Consider the following 22,411-nt stretch of genomic DNA (forward strand, 5'->3'; position numbering starts at 1 on the left):
GACCCATGTCTAAATCTTTGTGTGTTCATATTGTTTCTGGTACTATTTCTGTTTTTCTTTGTGCTTCATGTGTACTCCACTGTTTTGCCTCTGTATGTTTCTTTAGTTCTCATTTGTAAATCTATACCTCTTTCTTAGTGTCTTTTTTCATCTTAATTTGCAGTCTTTGTTTTATTAAGCAGTATTTTGTTGTTCATTGGCACAGTATGGTCCAATGAGTGGAATAGTTGTCGCTGAACTATGCCTTTTTTGGAAGTTCACAAGTTTGAATCACTGCAAGGCAGACTCAGACATCCATCCTTCTGCTGTTGCTAACCTGTACACCATCAAGGGGTCAACAGTGCTCTATATATATACTGCATTTAAAAACTACAAATATGGTATAATGTGTCATATAAAAATAAGGAAACAATAGTCTGATTTCTAAAATTAAATTTTTCTTTACTGTTTCACTTTCAGAGCATTGGTATATTGTTTAATTATATGACAGCAAATAATAATTAAACCGTTAACGTGTTTGTAGTTGTATGCAAGAAATGAAAGTTTGATTTTCCTCTGTGTAAATGATCCTTCTTCCATTTTAGTTTTGAGTGCACAAAATTTCTTGGATTTGTTACTATTTATTCCCAATGAAACCATTCCCTTGAACAAATTCCTCCATGTATTCATCTGCCGAGTCGCACTCCTTCTCTGATCCCTATAGTCAGAGGTCTTCTAGTCCTTTTTAGATCTCGCCTGAGCCAGTGCTGCTCTGCGGGACATTTAGTAAGTGGGTTTTCAAAGTGCTACCACACGCTTTTGATGGCCTCAAGCTTGCGGTTACGCGCCTGTGCATTCGCGCAGCCGCCATCTGCCTTTCCTATCTCTTCCTCTAAGCGTCATGTGCCATCTGGCTTTCCTCATCATTAGCGAGCGATCACTTTCACTTTCGCGTCTTCTGTTTCAGCACTCCACATGAGTGCTTGTGTTTTCCCCTCTGCCTCCGTCCGTGTCTTCTCCATTCCTACCCGCTTACTTCCCCCAACCACCCTTTGTGTTTTCCTATGACCTGGAAGCATTTTCCCTTGTTGCTGAATGAATGTCATTGAAATTGCTTCCCCCCACTCTGCATTCCTGCTTGTCCCATGCACCACTCGCGTGTTTTTTAAAAAAAATTCTGTTTAGCGCGCGCGCACAAAACTCCCGGGCTTGTTTATCTGTGCTCACCGCGTGAATACCTAATTTATTATATGCTGCTGTAAAACCACAGCTAAACAACCCCTTCCTCTCTCCTCAAAAGCACCAGGATGACTAAGAAATCTGTGGGCAGTGGCCCATTGCTCTTAATCTGTATGAGTCGTATGGCGCCCACAAACACCGCTGCCCGGGCCGGCACCTCCTACACATACGATATGCCACGACAGCCTCCTGCATCTTGTGGCACACTCGCCGCGGGCCCTCGCTCTGCCCTGGGCAGCCTGGGTGCATTTACACTGTCCGGTCCTCGGCGCAGTTCTAGGCAGGTCCGAGTGGCCTGCCCATCCTTTGAGTGCGCAGGCCTGGCCCACTCAGCTGTTCGCCCCTGAATGGGGCGGGGGCGCCGCCAGTGAGGGGCGGAAGCTTCTGGGCTCTCCCTCCCCACAAGCTTCCATTGTCTGAGCCCTCACGCGCAGGCATACACCAGAGAGGCAGACATGGCGCAAGCTTGGAAGGAACTGGATGCTGTGACAGGACTCCCCTCGTCAGTCGGTTTCCAGCCCCTGTTGTTCTCATGAGGAAACTCGTCCTCAGCTACCCCTCTTCTCCCACCCCCTTCAAAGCGCGCGCGCACACAACACCCGGGCTTGTTCCTCTGTGCTCACTGCGTGAGACTCGAGCCTTTCAGAACAGAACGATCAAGGCGTCTTTTTCCCCTCACAAGCGGGCCAGGGACTTGGGAAAGCCCTGCAAGCAGCACTGCAGATGCATAGCTGTTTAATTCGTCAACAGAGGGCCTGTACTCGGACTCTGTAGTCGCCCAAACTCCCTCCTCATGCCGCTGCAGAAAACGGGGCTTTCAGCGTTTGCTGCGCACACGGTTAAACTCCTTGGCAAAGTGTTCAGTAGCAGAATGCTCTAAACCCTGCCTTCTTTTCTACTCACTTCACCTCTCTCCTCGGTTTCCAGTTTCTCTGTATCTTCAGGAAGGGTCTGTCTTTTTTTCCTCAGTCCCTCCAGGGTCTCTCGTCCCATCGAGTTCCCTCTGTGTGTCTCCTGAGTTCCATTTCTTGCCCTTCCTCCATTTCTTCCCTGCACCTCTCCTCATCCTCCAGTCTCTCTTCTAAGTAACTGCGCAGTCCTCCCCTCCCCTGCTCTCCCCTTTCCCCCTCTTCGATCGCACCCTCTCCCTCCCCCCTTGTGCTTTTCAGCTCTTCCAGACTCTTTCCTCCGTGTCTGCCTGAATGTTCCCTTTTTGAATCACCATGGAATGTTCCCAGGCAGCTCCTCCGATGCAAACGGCCCAGCTCGAGGTTTCAAATTACTACTCCGTAAAAATTCCAGATGTGGGCTGATTAACTGGGCCTTAGGTTGACTGGGCTTGGGAGGTTGCTCGAGACCATTTTGGAAAGCCATAAATCGCCCGGAGAAACCGACGAGAACAGTTTTAATGCAGACTCACTGCATCACTTCTTTTGGGGGGGATTTTCTTTCCTCTAATGTTGAGATTTCTTTTTATTCAGTTTAGGAAGTATGATGTGGATGTAAATACTGGGGTGATGCATAATCACCTGCACGTGAGAGTTGCATGTGGGTTAGGGGTGGGCTCAGTGGGAAGCTAGTGGTATCCCTCAGTGGCAGTCCCAACTCTCTGTACCTCCTGCCCCTGCCATGATCTCACCTCCCCAACAGAAGGCTGCAGAAAGGGGCTGCACAATGTGAGATTAGGGCTTCAGCCCCAAGGCCTTCGCTGGTAAACTGTGAGCCTAACCCTCTGACCAGCATGAATACATTTGCAGAATAAAGCATTGGCTTAGCCAATAGGTCTCGCCTTTGGGAACTTATAAGTGTTTAGCCATACAACAGTTGATGTTGTTGCACCAAGGATATTGAGCAGCATAACTAAATACTTATAAGTAACCCTGGGCAAAGCCCTACGCTCGCGTAGTTTGCGCTACGTGAATTGCCCGTAGCACAGTGCAAACACGCGTAGCATTGCGTGGTGCAGCGGTCATTTTTTGCTTGCTCGCGGTCCTCAACGTCAAGTTGGCGACCGCGAGCAAGCAAAATGCCATCCCGGCGAGACTTTTTCCTCGTTTGCGATCAGCAGCATCAAGTTGCCGATCACGAGCGTGGAAAATAAACCTCCCGGGGAGATTCTCAACGTTGGGAGGTCCGGTTTCTCATTGCAAGTGGTCGCGATGAGAAACTACCAGTCCGCATTGAGAAAGCTGCTGCTCAAGTAAAAATCTACTCGAGCAGCAGAAAACTCCAGCTCGCACTGGGCAAGATGCCGTTTTCAATGACTGCATGGTGCCGGATGCCATGTCCGCACTGTGCAATCATTGAAAACAGCATCTTGCACAGTGCGAACAGGTTACTACGCAGTTTGTGAAGTGCTACGCGTAGCTCGCGTGGTGCACTTTGCATAGCTTCGCGTAGCGATACTTCGTGAACTACGCCCACCCTTACTTATAAGGTCCCAAAGGCGAGACCTATGGGCTATGCCAATGCGATACTTCGTGAACTACGCCCACCCTTACTTATAAGGTCCCAAAGGCGAGACCTATGGGCTATGCCAATGCTTGTATTTTATTTTCCCATTAAGATCCTCTAGGATATGAAGTTTTGTATCCATCTCGGTGTGCACTTACTTTTTGGTCATACCCAGGAATTCCATTCATCATTTTTCCCGTAGGGAATCTGCTTGCCTGCTCACTACCTATTTACTGTATTCTACTTCCTTGCATTTATCGGAATACAGGATTTCTCAACTACCCTTACCTGAAGAGATGGGTATTTGATAGCATTTCCATTTGGCTCTTTTCTAGGTATGAAAACATCAAAACTCAGCATGCATCTTATAACACCTTTAAGAGGAAAGAAGAGAATCCAGATGAGGAGGAGGAGGAGGGGAAAAAGGACCTGCAGATAATTATAATTGAATCATTGGGTGAGAAACTACAAACTTGACTTATTGTTACTATTAAATGTCCAGTAAACTGTAAATGGCTGTATTTATCAGATCACCACTAAATTAATTTGGTATTGTGTGTGTGTGTGTATATATATATATATATATATATATATATATATATATATATATACATATGTGTGTATATATATACATATGTGTGTATGTGTGTGTATATATGTATGTATGTATATTATATTACCTACTGGCAGTCGCCAGTAGGTAGTTATAGTTGGGACCTATTTTCCATAGGAAATCCGCAACATCCTATTTGGAATAACTTTTGCGCCGGTTGACGAATCTTCTCCAAATTTTCAAAACGTATGGCCCGCTCCGGTCCGCTCCTATCCGGAGAGTCTCGGGGTGATTCGTCAATCGGGGGAGCGAGAAAAAAGGGGGTCCCAAAACGTGTTTCCCCCATGCAATTTCCCATAGGAATCGCAGCTACAGCCCGAACTGCTGAACGGAATGACACCAAATTTGGCAAAGAGGTAGCCCTTGGTTTAGGGCCGTGCCTTTTGCTTAAATGGTGTTAATCCGCTAAGTAGTTCCTGAGAAAATCAAAAGTAAAACCACACATCTATGGCCTCGAAAGATCCGTGCACCCTGCCGAGCACGAGCTGTATGCTAATTGGCTGTCAACACTCCAAACCAGGAAGTGTGGGCAGTCATCTTGTGCTTCTGTAGAACCGAGGCACAAGAAGGCAGTAAAAACAAATGCAAAAAACACGCAAAGGGGGCAGGGTAGAAACACCCTGACCCTCTAGGTCTGCTCAGGTGGTCCCACAAGGACCCCCAAGGCCACAGCAGGAATAAAACCGAAGCTCGGACTCCCGCGCTTAGTTTTAAATTAGGGGGGTGTGGCGGTCCCCAGGGCCATTAAAATATGCATATTGCCCCCGGGACTTGGCCCCCCAGGGCTATGCTGAAATAGGTGGGGGGGGGGCTCTCAGTCCCCCCAGCCACAGGGACCGCCACCCCCGTGGCTTATATAAAACATTTGTGGGGGGCTCAAGGCGGGGCTTCTTTTTCATTAAAAAAAAAAACCTGTATGGGGGTCTTGAAGCCCCCTACACGCCCTGGGGACCGCCACCTCCCCGGGGCTCTAATATTAAAATGTGGGGGTCCGTGACGGACCCCCAAGCCCAGGGGAACACCACCTCCCCGGGGCTTTGAAGATGTTGGGAGGGGGGCCACGCAGCCCCCCTCCTGGAGCCTTGTCATGGCCCTGGGGATTGCCACCCCCAGGGCCGGCTCCTGCAGTGTCCCGGGGTGCCCACCCCCGGGACACTGCTGTTTGCAATGACAGGGCAGGAGCCTTGCGGCTCCCGCCCTGTCATTGCAAACTGCTTTGCTTCATTGAAGCTAGAGCAGGGAAACCTGCTCTCGGTTCAATGAAGAAAAGCAGATTGCTTTTCCACATGGGGAGCAGAATGTTAGATTCTCCCCATGTGGAAAAGCAATGCCGGCTCCCACAGGAGGCGGGGAGCCGGCTGGGACTGTGGGGGGTATGGGGACCCCCCCATGGTCCCCAAAGAAGAGGACCAGCCTCGGGGGATGGGGTTCCCGGGGCTACAAGTGGCCCGGGAGGGGGCCACGCGGCGCTCCTCCCCTTATAATAAAAAAAAGAAGCAGGACGGCCTCGGGGGATGGGGACCCCAAGGCCATAATAGGCCTGAGGAGGGGGCCCCCCTCCAAAAACAAAAAAAAATGGCCAGGCCCCGGGGGGATGGGATCCCCGTGGCGCTTACCTCCAGTAAGCGCCACGGAGTGTTGTAAAAAGGGTCGTGGCCTCTGAACACCTCTGCAACTCAGCTCTCTGGCGCATACTGGAGGTACCTGGTGGGCTAGTTGGACCCCAGGGACCTTCAGGATTGAGGAGGAATTAATTTTCCAACTTAAAACGTGCCACGGGTCGTGTTAGCACACATGTCACCTCAGACAACGCCCCCTTCCTTCACCATTGTGCAAACACACCCCGTGGCGAGATGTAAGTTGGGGGATTAATTCTCTTTCAATACTGAGGGTCCCAGAGGGCCAACTAGCCCAAAAGGTATCTCCAGTATGCACCAGGGAGCTGCGTTGCAGACAGGTGTTCAGAGGCTGCGCCCCTCTTTACAGCTCTCTGCAATGCAGCTCTGTGGCGCTTACTGGAGGTACCTAGTAGGCTAGTTTGAGCCTAGGGACCCTTAGGATTCAAGGGGACTTAATCTCTCAACTTAGAACGGCACAGGGCGCGTGTACACAGTGGTGAAGGGAGGGGACCGGGCGTGAGGTGACTTGTGCAAACACGCCCTTTGGCGCGTTTTAAGTTGGGGAAATAATTCCCCTTCAATCCTGAGGGACTCTGGGGTCAACTAGCCCACCAGGTGCTCCCAGTAAGTGTTGCTGCGTTGCAGAGAGGTGTTGCAGGGCGTGACACTTTTTACACCTCTCTGGAATGGCGCTTACTGGAGGTACCTAGTGGGTAATTTGCCCCTAGGGACCCTCAGGATTCAAGCGAGTTATTCTCCCAACTTAAAACGGCCACAGGGCGTGTTTACACAGTGGGGAAGGGAGGGGATGGGGCCTGAGGTGACGTGTGCAAACACGCCAGTGGCACGTTTTAAGTTGGGGAAATAATTCCCCTTGAATCCTGAGCGACCCTGGGGGCTAACTAGCCCACCAGGTGTTTCCAGTAAGCGCCAATGCGCTGCGTTGCAGAGAGGTGGTCCAAGCTGTGCCACTTTTAACACCTCTCTGCAACACAGCTATGTGGCGCTTACTGGAAGTACCTAGTGGGCTAGTTAGACCCTAGGGACCTTCACAATTCAAGGGGTCCTAATCTCCCAACTTAAAACGGACACAGTGTGCATTTACACAGTGGGGAAGGGAGGGGACTGGGCCTGAGGTGACGTGTGCAAACACTACATGTGGTGCTTTTTAAGTTGGGGAAATAATTTCCCTTCCAACCTGAGGGCCCCTGGGGGCCAACCAGCCCACCAGGTGCTTTCAGAAAGAGCCACTGCGCTACAGAGAGGTTGATTAGGCTGTGCCCCTTTTTACACCGCTATGCAACGCAGCTCTGTGGCGCTTACTGGAGGTACCTAGTGGGCTAGTTGGACTCTAGGGTCCCTCAGGATTCAAGGGGACTTAATCTCCCAACTTAAAACTGCCACAGCGCGTGTTTGCACAGTGGTGAAGGGAGAGGACGGGCCTGAGGTGACGGGTGCAAACACGCCCTGTGGCGCATTTTAAGAGGTAGTTTTAATCCACCTGCTCTATTATATACTAGGGGCTTACAGAGGAGGTCATGCTAATCACATGGGGACCCCAACGCATAGTGTTCCCTAGTGTATGTAGGTTTTTTCACTGTATTCTAAGTGTCTTTTAACATAGCACTGTCTCTAGCACTGGTTAGTCAGATTCTGTTACCACCAGTATCCGTCTGAAAAAGTTGAGGGTACAGGATGATTTGGAAACAAGGCTTCTTTCTGCTCTTTTGTTTGTTCTTTCTACACGTTTTCCTTCTTGCACTTTTCTTCGTCTTTGAGGACTTCTGTTGCTTCTTTCTGCATTTGTTTTTTTTCTTTCTGTGTGTTTTCTCTTTTCTTCACATGTCCTATCTCTGTAGGCATGGTTAGAAATGAGCATTTAAAAAACCTTAGAAATTCGCTAAAAATACCATAGGTTTCAGGGGCGTTATAGTTAGCTGGACATTTCACTAGCACAAAACCATTGAAATTCCCCCGTTATAGTTAGTTCAGCTAACTATTACTCGCGCGCCCGCAATGCACTGCTGATGACGTCACATGTTACATCACTCATGACATCATCCTTGTGATGGAGTGGCAGACCTCCTCTCACCCTAATATAACCTTTGATACACACATACAAAAATAGAAACTAAAAATTTCAAAACAATGGACATACCAATACCAGGTGCAACAACCTATTCAGTAATTCTAAAATCTACATACACAACCACTCATTCACCAACAGTCACTCATACATTTACTCACTCATCATATGTACTCCTACACCTATACATCCTGTTACACACTGCCATTCATGCCACTCATCCATAGTTACTCACACAGTCACTCATGCTAATAAAGAATCCAATATCTATTTACTTGCATATACAGTTTTACACACACCACCACACTTACTTCTACAAACACTTACACATACTTATTCTTTTGAACAATCACTTATAGAAACACATACTTATTCATACAGGAACTCCGCTAATCTCTCACTCTCACATATACTCACTTATATACACCAATAATCACATATACTAGTTTAAAATATATGTAGTTACTTATAAACACACTAAGCGAAGTCCTCAAAGGGAGCTCTGCCGCTGAAACACTTGACGAATGCAACAGCTTCCAGAGACCGTCAACCGAGCAGATCCTTCGAAAAGGACTCCCAATCGGCAAAAACGCTCGAAATAACGTCAAAGGTTGCCCTCGAGAAGGACATCTCGGCACTAGGAAAGAAGGGCAGTCATCGACTTCCTAGAAGAGAAGCGCTCCAACCCTAGTCGCTGACCTTGCCGCCGAGGTGGAGAGGAAGAAGAGGAAGCTCTAGGACGAAATGGCGAGTATCCTACAGCGGAAAAAGGACTTTGACGAGATGAGCCAATACACCATCCTACCGAAACCCGCGGTCGAAGTCGAAAGGGACGACGAAGAAGCTGAACCGCCAAAAACGCCCAAACCAGTCGAGGAACTGGGAGAAGACTACTATTTCGAGGGAGAAGGCGACGAAGATCTGCAATCCTACCGGGACTTGACGTCCTCGGGGGCAGAAGACGTGGAATGGCAAGAGCTCTACATCGAATCGCCGGAAGAAGGCATACACACTTACCCTTCGAGGCCCTCGCCGCCAGACGACATAGGGATCTGCAACATGGCCGTACAGAAGGCTGCACAGACTTATGGAGTGAAAATGGAGGAGAAGCCCAAGGCATGTTTCCTCCTGGAAACTCTACTGCCTCAACAGACTAGGAGCCAATTCCTGCCCATGCTCACTAGTGTGCTGGAACAGGGAAGAGAGGCCTTTAAGGAGCCAGCAGTATGCAAAGCTGTGACACCTAGAATGGAGAAGAAGTACAAACATTCTTCAAAGGACCCTGCATACATCCAAGAGTCAGTGCAGCCAACTCCATAAATGCAGCAGCTGCTAGGAAGAGGACTAATGTTCCCACGAATTCCGGACCACCTCCAGACGAGGAGAGTAGGAGGATGGATCTCACAGGGAGAAAAGTGGAGAGAAATGCGGCAATACATTTGCGCGGCGCAAATTCCAACGTCCTGATCAACAGGCACGCATACCAACACCGAAGAACTCAAGGACTCCAAGAAGACCTGCCGCACCCTCGAGAAAGCCTGGCTCCTCGACCGGACCACCGACAACATGACCGCCCTCAAGCACGCGACCCGCAAGCACCACCAGCTCATCCGCACCACCAAGAAGAGATCTCTGAAGGATCGACTGGACAACAACGCCCACGACAGCAAAGAACTCTTCAGCATCGTCAAGGAGTTCTCCAACCCCCGCACCGGCAACAACGACATCACCCCTTCACAAGATCTCTGCGACTCCCTCGCCTCGTTCTTCCACCGCAAGATTGCCGACATCCACAACAGCTTCGACACACCATCCTCGCACCCTACCGTCGAACCAACGCACCCCACTGCCACCCTCCGCACCTGGACCGCAGTGACCACCGAAGACACAGCCCGCACGATGAACACCATCTACTCCGGATCTCCGACTAACCCCTGCCCCCACCACATCTTCAACAAGGCCGACTCCACCATCGCACCCCAACTCCGAGACCTCATCAACACCGCCACCTTCCGGGAGAGCTGGAAGCATGCCGAGCTCAGCGCCCTACTGAAAAAACCAACACCGGACCCCACTGACCCCAACAATTTCCGCCCATCTTGCTCCTCCCGTTTCCGGCCAAAGTCATCGAGAAGATCGCCAACAGACAGCTTGGCATCTTCCTCAAGACGAATGGATCCCTCGACCCCTCGCAGTCCGGCTTCAGAGTCACCCACAGTACCGAGACCGCCCTCATCGCAGCCACCGACGACATCCGAGCCCTTCTCGACAACGGAGAAACAGCAGCACTCATCCTCCTGGACCTCTCTGCCGCGTTCGACACTGTCTGCCACCGCACCCTAGTCCAACGCCTCAGCAACACCGGCATCCAAGAGAAGGCACTGAAGTGGATCATCTCGTTCCTAGCTGGAAGAACAGAGTCCGCCTCCCCCCCGTTTCGCTCCGAGGCACCCAAAGTCATCTACGGCGTCCCGCAAGGATCATCACTCAGCCCCACCCTCTTCAACGTCTACATGAGACCCTTCGCGGCCATCGCACGCCAACACAACCTCCACATCCTCTCCTACGACGATGACACCCAGCTGATCCTCTCCCTCACCAGAGACCCCGACACCGCCAGAACCAGTCTCCACGAAGGGATGAAAGACGTCGCCGAGTGGATGAAGAACAGCCGCCTGAAACTGAACTCAGACAAGACGGAAGTCCTCATCCTTGGACCATCACCCTCCGCCTGGGACGACTCCTGGTGGCCCCCAGCCCTGGGCACCGCCCCCAAGCCGACAGACCACGCACGCAACCTGGGCTTCATCCTGGACTCCTCCCTCTCCATGACCAGACAAGTCAACGCCGTCTCCTCTTCATGCTTTCACACCCTCCGCATCTTCCGTTGGATCCCGATCGAAACCAGGAAGACGGTCACCCAGGCCCTCGTCACCAGCCGGCTGGACTACGGAAACGCCCTCTACGCTGGAACCACAGCCAAGCTACAGAAAAGACTACAACGCATCCAGAACGCCTCCGCCCGACTCATCCTAGACATCCCTCGACGCAGCCACATCTCCGGCCACCTGAGGAACCTGCACTGGCTCCCCGTCAACAAGAGGATCACGTTCAGGCTCCTCACCCAAGCACAACAAGTCTCTCCACAACCTGGGCCCCAAGTACCTCAACGACTGCCTGACCTTCCACACGCCCACCCGCCAGCTACGATCCGCTAGCCTCGCCCTCGCCGCCGTACCACGCATCCGAAGAGCCACCGCCGGAGGCAGATCCTTCTACCTGGCGGCCAAGACATGGAACTCCCTCCCCATCCATCTACCCAGGACCACCTCGCCTTCAGGAGACAACTCAAGACCTGGCTGTTCGAGCAGTAGCGGCCCCCTTTCCCCAAGCGCCTTGAGACCCTCCGGGTGAGTAGCGCGCTATACAAGTGCTATGATTGATTGATTGATTGATTGAACACTGGGATGAAGTGGGGCAGCTCATAAAGCATCCACCAGACCAGTACCAACAAAGGGCAGCTCACCTGGTAGAAGAAGGAAAGAACATGGCGAACACATGCCTGAAATCGGCATTGGATGCTGCAGAAACATCGAGGAGGCTAATGATGATAGGAGTGACTGAGTGAATACACGCATGGCTCAGAATTTCGAGATTCAAGCCAGAGGTACAAAGTAACATCTAAAATATACCCTTTAATGGAGAGCAACTGTTCGGCACACCAGTGGACGACAAGTTGACGCAGCTCAAGAAGGACAACGAAACAGCAAGGTCCATGGGAGCGTTACAGTTCTGGGGAATGAGAAGAGGCACACCCACAAGGAGGCCAGGTGGTAGAAGTGGAGGCAACGTGCCGACCACATTGCACCAAACGTTCCAGCAAGGCTACCAATGGAGCAACCAAGGCCAGCAGCAGCAGGGACAGCAGCAGCAAAACTGGCAGTACCAACCCCGGGGACAGTCCTTTTGAGGGTGCGGAATCGGACGAGGACAAACACGAAGGGGAGGACAACAGCCGTCAACCAAGTGACTCCGCCATGCATCAGGCCCCCACCCTAGCAACACCTCGGGGTGGGCGGAAAGACAAAAAGAAAAGATGCACCCAAACGTTCAACAACAAACAGTACCTCGAACACTCAACACTGGTAGGAGGAAGAATAAGAGACTTCATCCAGGAAAGGAGAAAGGTCACATCCAGGAATGGAGGAAGGAATGGATACTAAACATCATATAATACGGATACTGTATAGAGTGAGAAAGATAACCTCCAACTAGACGACCAAGAAGAAAAGCACACTCAGCAAAGGAGCTCTCGCTCTTGCAGCTAGAGGCGCATGAATTGTTTAGCAAGGAGGCAATAGTGGTACCGTAAAACCAAAGGAACAAGGGGGTTTACTCAACTTACTTCCTGGTGCCAAAGGTACACGAAACGCTAAGACCTATCCTAGATCTAAGGTTCCTGAGCAAATTCATAATTCAAGGATTCAAGATGACCTCCCTACAAGAGGTAATACCACAAATACAGCAAGGAGATTTCATGGCTACTATACATTTAAAGGACGCTTACTTACACATCCCCATCAACAAACAAACACAAGCGCCTACTAAGGTTTTTGATCAACCAAAGCCACTAAAAGTTCACAGTACTGGCATTCGGCCTGAAATCCGCACTAAGGGTGTTTACAAAATGCCTATCAGCTCTCTCAGCAAACCTACGGAGGCAAGGGATACACGTATACCCCTAACTCGCCAACTAGCTCGTGAAGGCAAGTTTGTACAATCAATGCAAACTACACATCCAGCAGGTCATACTAACACTGACCGGACTGGGCTTCTCGATTCTTTGGGAGAAATAGTCCACAGAGCCAGAGCAAATCAAGATATTCTTAGGGGCAGACATCGATACTATACATGCCAAAGTGCTCCCCAGCAGGAAGAGAACTTTGGCGATACTAAAGGAAGCACGTCATTATCGCAAGGGGCAAGTTCTGACTGTGAGGACGGTGAGCAAGCTAATGGGAATGATGGCGTCTTGCATTCACCTAGTCCAAAATATTCGATTACACATGAGGCCATTCTAGGAATGGATACAGCAGCAATGGTCTCAGGCAACCGGGAGTTGGGAAGGACTAGTGGTTGTCACACACGCAGTGCATCAGGAAATAGCGTGATGTAGCAAACAAAATATTTCACACAAAACTTATCAGCAGTCCTGTTAGTACAGGGATGCCGTGAAAATCAAAAGTATTTGTCTTGCAGACAATACACTCAAACTTCGCACTAAAATATGCACAGGACCTCGAATTATGTTCTATACTGTGTTTGCTTAAAATTGCAAAAAGTCTATATTCACAGAGGGTGTCCCAAAAAGTGGTCCAGAATTTGGGGGAGGTGGAATGAGTCCCGGGGGAATCTCTGCGATCCACCACACGCAACAGGGACCCCAGACGACAGCCCATGAATGGTGGTGAGATGAGCTAGACCAGGGGTACTCATAGTACGGCCCGCGGGCCGCTGGCGGCCCGCTCGGCCTTAATTGGCGGCCCTCGGACCTTGCTGCCATACCAGCCCGTCATGTAAAGTTTAAACAGAGAAGATGGCCGCAGGCGCACACGTTGTGAATACGTATTCAATACGTATTCACAGCGTTTGCTCCTGCGACCATCTTCTCTGCTTATGCTTGCCTCTGGTTGGCCTTAGCCTCTGGGACGTCACACCCGGCACCTGGCGCCTGGAAAACCTTTGTTGTTTACATACCCTGGTCCTGGCTGGGGTGCCGCGCTGTCCTCCTCTGAAGCTGCGCCCCCTGCCCCCCTCCCCTTGTGATCTCTCCGGGGCTGCAGCTGGTTCGCGCATTTCTGAAGCCGAGCCCCTAGCTGTGCGCAGTTAATACCATTGGGCCCCGACTTTAAAAACTCATTCAACTCCTCCAGCAATGGATGTTGAATTCTTATGGTGATCCGGGCGTAATGTGTATTAGCAGCGTGCCTGGCGAGAAAGGAAGAAATGCAACAGATAGAAAAGACCTCGGGTGACGTGTGTGCCGCATTCAATGGACATTAATTACCGTAACACACAGGCTGTCACCACTGCTTTTGGTAATTGTTACTCGGGGTGTCATTTACTGTGTGAAATACGGTTGGACAAAAGAAGAGGAAGAAACCTGTATTTTCACCACCCCTGTAAATCCGAAGGTACGTTATTTGTTATTTACGTTATTCCAGAGTGAGATACTTGTAATTGAAATTGATCCGAGTAGCCAAATATGCAATATGTTAGGGAGAGTTGCACCCGGCCACGGCAGGAGAGCACATGTATGGCGCACAGGAGGAGATATTAAAATATGTTACAGACCAGCTTTCTGTTTCCAGTCCGGTATAATCACCCCTTCCATGCGCTTTAAATGTTTTACATTTCTATTTGATAGACTGAGACCTTGCCACCCCCGTAAACACTTATCTGGATAGGGGGCTTTGTTAAATAGTTATTACATGAGTGTGTAGAACTGATTAAGTTGTGCATTATGTGATATACTAACAAGCTGATGTGGCCTAACGGCTAGAGCTGTCGACCTCCAGGCTAAGCAACCAGGTTCGAGTCTCGGCTGAGAAGCTCAACATATTGTGATTCTGGGCAAATTACTTAATCTCCCGTGCCTAACAAAATGAATGTGTCCCTCTGTGAGGCAACTGGTGTTCGTGTAAAGCGCTCTGATACCTTCGGGTCGAGTTTGTGCTATATAAAACTCCCTAAAAAAAAAGCTATCTCTCGCTCTCCTTTACTCCACTTAATGCACAAGTGCTGCTATAAGAGTGATGTGACACAACATGAACAGCCAATCACACACAACCCCAAATACTCCCCATATAGGTCAAAGCATACATCCTCGCCCTTTCAACCAAACATATAAATGCCTTATATTTGCTACCTTTCACATCAAATCTCATTGACATATAATAACATAACAAGATCAAAGGTCTGGTAAAACCACACATCGGAACACATTCTCCAAGGGCCTCACTACAAACCTACAGGCTTCACACTAAGCAAAAGCCAATGAAGAGGTATACACACCATCCACAGAGCACTTCAGTGCCTCGTTAGTGGTATGAAGTGCTGTGTATATATATATATATATATATATATATATATATATATATATATATATATATATATATATATATATATATATATTTACAGTACAATACTACCAATGCTATGGAGGGACAGGCTTGTGCCGGTGCAAGATTAATTCTTACTTTTTGCCCACATGCACTGGGGCTGTAAAGAGCGTTCCCATAAAGGTTGCAATTAACACTGATGATGCTGACCTGTCTTTAGTGAGGTGAAAGGATGGTCATTCGGATCAAGAGATTCCCCCCCCCTCCCAGGCCTAAACAAATAAGTGATTGAAAATGCAGCCAGACCAGTCAAAGGAACCAAGAGGGAAACATCTCATGAACCTTGGCTCTGTTGGTTCCAGTCCAATCCTTCTTTTCTGTTGAACACATTTTTTTAAAGGGGGTGGGGTTAGATAGCATACGTGGATTACCTGATGACATCCTCTAAGAATCCAGGTACTGTAAAGAGCAACTGAGTGCTATAAAATAGACCCAGAGTGGAGATTCGAAAAGCCCCGCAGAACTCATTGCCCGTTAGGGCTGGGATATCATCTCTCTTTTCTCCCCACCTGTCTCACATGCCATTGTAGTAATGTTAGATCAAAACAGGAACTCACATATGACAAATGGGAGTGGTGTCACAGACATTACTTGCAGTAATATTAGTGAGCTATTGCTGTGTTACAATATTGAAAACACTGTTACTAGCCATGATTATAAAATGTAAACACATTGAGAATTTAGGCAAGTGCACCTGTGCACTTTCAGTGACTGGGCCAAAGACGTCAGCAAGCTATCAATTCATTGCAAGCTTGCCAAGGCTAGACCTTTTGGCTTTGCTAATGCTTGCTTCCTTCTTTGTACTTTCAGCTAGCTGGAGATATTTAAGAAACTGCATTGGTTGAATTATATAACGTAATAAGATGTAACTGGGCTATGAAATGCCAGCAAATACTAAACATTGGGATGTTTTGCTCTTTTTGGCCAAACCGGACTCTGCCCACTGGCCCAATCTTCTGGTTATTCCCGCCCTCTGATTCTCCGCCCGCTCTACTAACCCCTCTAACCCCACCCCTAATGACTCCGCCCCCCAATGACCCCGCCCCCACCGGTGCGGCCCTCGGCCACAAACCACACTTTAATTTTGGCCCCCGAGAGAAAGTTTGTGAGTACCCATGAGCTAGACAGTGTGCTAGCAATGTACGGAACTACAACTGGGGGATACTGAAGAGGCCGACGTTCCCTGCGCTATTGTAATAACGGTGGGCTAGGATAGGCTGACATATGTGCAATGCAATATTGAGTGCTTGAATTAATTCCTACTGGAGATGATTGTTGTTTGTGGACTTTGTGATTGTAAGATTATGAAATGACAATAAAAATATACTTAAAAAAAATGCAAAAAGTCATGGCTCAAAAAAGTTGTAATATATCGATAATTATTTAAAATAAATGGTTGCATTTAATTTTTTTTAAATGAAATGTGTTTTATAAAAACATAGTTTTATACTTACAATATGAATTACAAGTGATTTTTGAATGGATCTGTTTAAGGGTAAGGTCAAGGGTTGGTTTTAGGACATTGTAAGGTAGTTGGTAAGGGTTATAGATAATGTTTAGGATTAACGAATACAGTAAGGATATGGGTTTGTGTTAGGATAAAGGATCATCTTAGGTTAATGGTTATGGTAAGGCATGAGGTTCGGGTTATGGTAAAGATGGGTTTAGGCTGAGGCAAAGAAAACAGTGAGCCTATGGTATCTTTATGGATTGTTTAGAATTAGGGTTTGGTTAAAGGATGGTGAACTGTTGGGGTGGGAGCAGGCGTTAGGGTTTAAGGTAAATTGACTTTCGGGTGGGAGCATGCGTTAGGGTTTAAGTTAAATTGACTTTTTTTATGATTTAGATTTAAGACCATTTCCACTGAAAATATACATTTTTTTTATTTAAATTTCTGATTTAAGTTGTATATGTGCTATTTCTTTTTTTTTTCCAATTTGTTTCCTTTTTGTTTTTTCCTAGAGTGGAGATGGGTCAGCAGCTTTGCAGGTAAATAAAGATGGTCATTCCTTTTTATTGCTAGCTTCTCATTTCTCCGTGTTGTAACTATTTCAAAGGATCTGCCCTCTGAGCCTCTGTGCTTTCTTTTTATATCATTCCTATATTAACAATGTGCAGCATGTCGGAAGGCCTCCGCTGCAAATCACATGGGCTATTTTTTACTGTTGTGGTATCATTCATGCTTTGGCAGTAGAGCAGTCCCAGTGTATGAATTACTGTGTTTTAAAGAACCAAGAAAAAGTTATACACAGAATCGAGGTATTCTTAATGAAGAGTTATTTAATCACACTGAACAGCCTGTATTTTATAACATTTGTTAACACAATATTCAAAGCAGTGCCCCAGGAGGGAAGGGTGAGGGCGTAGTGAATGAAGTGAGGTTAAGGTAGTGAATGGAAAAGTGCACAATTCACAAACTCAGTTATTTTCTCAGGAAAGGGCTCATTTAAGAGCCAGGTAAATCACATTACATCCAGATATTTAGATAGCCATAGCCATAGTTATAGATAAGGCCACAGTGATTAATCGCTGTTGGTCAGACTGGCTAGTGTGGTAGATGTCAACATTTCGACCCCATGAAAGATGTAGGTAAGTATGTCCTTTATGATGGGGGTCTTCATCAGGAAAGGACTGTGGGGAGGGGAGACTGGGGGCAAGTTACCATCAGTGAACCAAACGATGAGCCTGAGGAGAGAACAGGGCGCGTAGTCTCCAAATCGGTGTGAGCGAGCAAAACACTCTGTCAATGCTGTTTAAGGAAGGAAGGGTCCAGTCAGGATTAATCTGCTTGGCCTGTGAAGTTAATTGAAGCATTCACAAAATCGGGCACATTGGCTCCTTATTCAGATAATTCGAAGGTGAAGGAAACGTCGGCTCGCACCGATTTGGAGCCTGCGCGCCCTGTTCTCCCCTCAGGCCCATCGTTTGGGCCACTGATGGTTACTTGCCCCCAGACTCCCCTTTCGAGCTGTTTTTTGGGCAATGTCCTCAAAATGTAGAACTCCCGCCCTCCCAGTTCATATCCGAATGAACCACTACTTTGTGAGCTTCAAAAGACAATTAAATGATCTTCTCAACTGACACTTCAACCCTACAGACTCTAACACTAAGCTGTCAAGTTGACTCTTTTCCTCATATTAAATACTATATGTAAGTCCCCTCCCCACATACTACTGTGATCTGACCCTCAACAAGTCTGTAATTTGTAATCTATGTTTTCAATATCGACTTCTCAATGTCTGTAAAGCGCTATGATAATACTTTGACCCGACCCTCAACGAGGTTGGTCTATGTGTCCTATGCTATCAGCTCAACATTGTCTATCCTTATGTCTGTAAAGCGCTCCAATGTCCCCGGGTCTTGCCAGCGCTATATAAAACTCTTTAAATAAGCTCTTCAGGAGAGAACAAATTATCTACACCGCTGCCTGGATCTGCACAACTGCTGGAGCATTACTCGGTTCTGCACTGTTGCTAGTGTCTAGCACTGCTGATCACTGCCTCTCTGCTGGTAGGCTGCATTACTGCTGAGGTCTGTAGTAGTTCTGAGATCTGTAGTGCTGCTGGGATCTAAACACTACTGGGGTCTGCACTGCTGATGGACTCTGCCCTACTGTGAAGGTTTTCTCCACTACGGTGAGACTGTTGCCCTTCTGGAATCTGGAGCGCTGCTGGAATATATACCGCTGCTGAGGTCTGCAGTTTCCCAAAAGCTATTCTTTGTTGTGTAATGGTGTTTTTTTACTTTAATTGAAAAAGGATTTATTGGTGGAGTTAAAGATAGGCTACGAAATACCATGTCACGAGTTACTGAAATGAAGAATTTGGTTTCTGTTAATAAGAATAATAATTCAATTCAAGAATTTTATGAGACATTTAGTAGAAATACTGAAGAAACAAGAGATTCATTTACAGGAAGAAGCTGAGGAGAGATTTAGAAATTAGAAGCAACCTAGACTAGACCTAGAAGGGAGTTAATTGCATGATGTGTGAGAAACATGATGATTAGGAATCTTCAAGAATGATTGGAGTGAGTGGTTGCAGTTATAGTTAGCAGAGAATATGTTGGCTTTTGCTCCTATGTTTAAAGGCAGTTAACATGGCTGTGTTAAAATAGCTTATTTCAACATTCCAAATAAGCAGGTAGGTTCCTGCTATTAAGCATTCGTCTTTTCGAAAGTGCATCATGAGTTGAATGAAATGAGACTAAAGAGTGAGATTTGGGTTTATCAAGTCTCAGCTGGACCCACAAACCTGACTGTTAAAACACCTCATGTGAGGGTACAGCGCTCTACAGCTCCTGGACTACATCATATGCCCTACTTGCACTGATCTCATCTGATTATATCATTAATATCAAGTAGGATGTGAAATATGGCACTAGTCTCCTAAAAACTGAATCACATGAATCAAAAGGTGAACATCCTTTACAACGCAACTTTTACCACGCAGTGCCTTTACGACGCAACTTTTACAACGCAAACCATTACAACGCATTGCGCTGGGGGGGCTCTAGGATAGGGAATAGGTTTAATGTACTATCCAACACCTTCCCTACTATCCACGGGGACTGGAGTTGGAATAGTAAATTAAAAATTCACTACCCAGCGCCCAAAAGCACTATGCGTTGTAAAGGCATGCGATGTAAAAGCATGTGTTGTAATGTCATACATTCGAATCAAAATGGCAGAAATAGGCTTTTCTCGATTTTGACCTTCTCTGCAGGAACATGCCATAAAAATGAATTTTATAATTAATTTTACATTTGAAAGCAGCACAAATAAGCAATTTCGAAATAAAAAACGAACAGAGTTTTCTAGTCTTCAAGTCTGCTTGCTATTCAACAAAATGATACGTAAATAGTTAAATTGGAGGTAGGCCTTTAACAATTTGGAGGAGGTGGATTTGTTTCCTAACTTTTGGTTCTGCTCCTATCTTGTAAACAATGGGCTGGTTTTTCCTGGAGAGCTGTATAATCGTCAGTATGAGTGGTCAGCAGAAAGCGGGCCAAGAATATGGATAAGGGAATTATTTCTTCAATGGAAAAAATAAGAATTTGTTTGGAAGAGGGTATCCCTCTGAATTTGAATAGCTTTGATAATTTACTACCATAACCCATGGATTTATAATAAATATTTACATATTGTACATTGCGCATCTGTTTACTTTAGTCATTTGAATTGAGTATTCTGTTAATATTTTACTAAAGTTATACCCCCTCGGTTTTACAACTAGAAATGGTTATTTCAAATTACAGAGGTGCAGCGCTACAGAGTCTGGCAATCCTCTTCTCCAAAATTAAGTGGTTTGTTTTTTTCAGCCTTAGAGTACTCTTAACTTAAATAAAAATGTAGAAACTACAAGTAAATACGCTTGCTAACGAGCAGAAGTGTGAGTCACTGTATGATTTATAGGCTGTGTCTTGATTTTTAGGCTAACCTACACAGAGCTTGCCCTGTGTTTGCGATATCTCTGGTAACAAAAGAAACATCTTACAAGAGCCCACCCATTACTGGCCTTTGGTTGGCTCCTACGTTGCTCTTCTTTACCTACATCTTATTGGACAGTTCCTCCTCTGGCGTCCTCCACGGGCTCTTGTAGGTCATGGCATGGAGCTTGGATCTTTCAAGAAGGACCCTGAAGAAACCCCTGGGAAAATGGAAGGTTGGAGAGTCACCCCACCTGTGGATACCCCAGGAACCAGGATTCCTCCACCAGGGAAACGTGGGGCATAGGTGCGAAGTGATATTGGAAACTGCCATAGACCACAATGGAGGACTTCAGTGAAGATGCCGTGAGCGAAGAAGGTGAAGGAGTCCGGTGGAATCCAAGGGTGGATTCTTGAAGAGGACTACCTGCAAGCAGAGGGGGCAGAGTCTATGCCACTCTGGAGTGACCAGGAGGCATGGAAGACCTATTACTGAAGATGCAGGAGAGTTGACGGTGACTTTGTTGCTGCAGCTGTCAGGACAGACAACACCGTGGAAGACCAGGAGCCGTTCACGAGCTGTCAGAGGTCAAGAAGCAGGGGGTCTGTGTCCAGGGGGAGCACCAGCACGCCTTAGCAGCAGCAACAGACATGGAAAACGAAGAAGGTGCAGTGTCAGGACCAGCAAGGTCTGAGGGACTTACTAAGTGTAGGAGAGTCAGAGCAGGCCACGAGAAAGCAAGGGAGCCCACTGGAGCCAGCATCTGATCTGTCTAATTATCGCTGTATCTCCCTTCTTCCTCTGATGAGCAAATTATTAAAAGGCCATATTAACAAAAAACTCACAAAATACATAGAGCATATTGGTTGCCTATACCCTTAACCATCCAGTTGTAGACCTATGTCCAGCACTGAATCAGCACTGATACCAGTAACAGATCACATCAGATATTCTCTTGATGACAACTAGGCTATGCTGCTGGTGGTGTTGGATTTATCTGTAGCTTTCGAGACAGTGTCACATTGCACACTGATTCAAAGAGTAAAGGAGATAGGAATTTGTGGACAAGCTCTACAATGGTTCTCTAGTTTAACACATCGCACTCAGACCATAACCTTGGACTTTCCGATCTTGTTCCACTAAACTCACCCTTGCTAAGAATATCAGAGAATTGAGTTTCACCCTCCTCTCCTATGCAGATGATACCCAACTTCTCCTGTCTTTTAATAGCACTATGACCACTAAATCCCATTTCTCAGATGGCATGAAAGCAATCTCCTCCTGGATGACGGAAACCTTTCTCCAGCTGACGCTGGAAAGATTGAGATTATGCTCTTTGGCAATGCCCGTACACTTTGGTCTGCAGAGTGGTGGTCTGTTGACTTAGGCACAGCTCCTATCCCGAAGACAGTGGTTAAACATCTGGGTGTTTATTTGGCTCAGGCTCTTTCCATGAAAGATCAAGTTGTGACTTCCAATGGCACCTGCTTTCATTTGATGAGCCTCTGGCATAGAGTATTTCCTCAGTCTGTGCATAAAACCCTGGTTCAGGCACTGGTCATTAGCCGCCTGGACTATTGTAATGCTAATTTGGCAGGAGCTAATGAATCATTACTGAATAAACTTCAGGTGGTGCAGAACACAGCAGCTTGGCTAGTCCAGGATATGCCACCCAGAACGGCCTCTCTCCCCAATCTGCGACAATTCCACTGGCTCCCCATTCACCAGAGAATTAAGTTCAAAATCGGCTGCATAGTACACAAAGCCTTAAATGGCAAAGGACCCAGTTATTTAACTGAAAAATGTATCCCA

General features: G+C 47.3%; 1 pseudogene across 1 annotated transcript in view; it reads left to right on the forward strand.

Annotated features, from left to right (window-relative positions):
- Window positions 1-22,411, forward strand: part of LOC144756152 (E3 ubiquitin-protein ligase TRIM39-like) — a 189,951-nt pseudogene that overhangs the window by 102,901 nt on the left and 64,639 nt on the right. Inside the window, exons 6-7 of the transcript XR_013595083.1 lie at window positions 4,008-4,129; window positions 17,134-17,160. The product of XR_013595083.1 is annotated as an E3 ubiquitin-protein ligase TRIM39-like (transcript). The remainder of the gene's footprint in view (window positions 1-4,007; window positions 4,130-17,133; window positions 17,161-22,411) is intronic.

This window comes from Lissotriton helveticus, chromosome 5_1, assembly GCF_964261635.1.
Source record: "Lissotriton helveticus chromosome 5_1, aLisHel1.1, whole genome shotgun sequence".
Classification (NCBI taxonomy): Eukaryota; Metazoa; Chordata; class Amphibia; order Caudata; family Salamandridae; genus Lissotriton; species Lissotriton helveticus.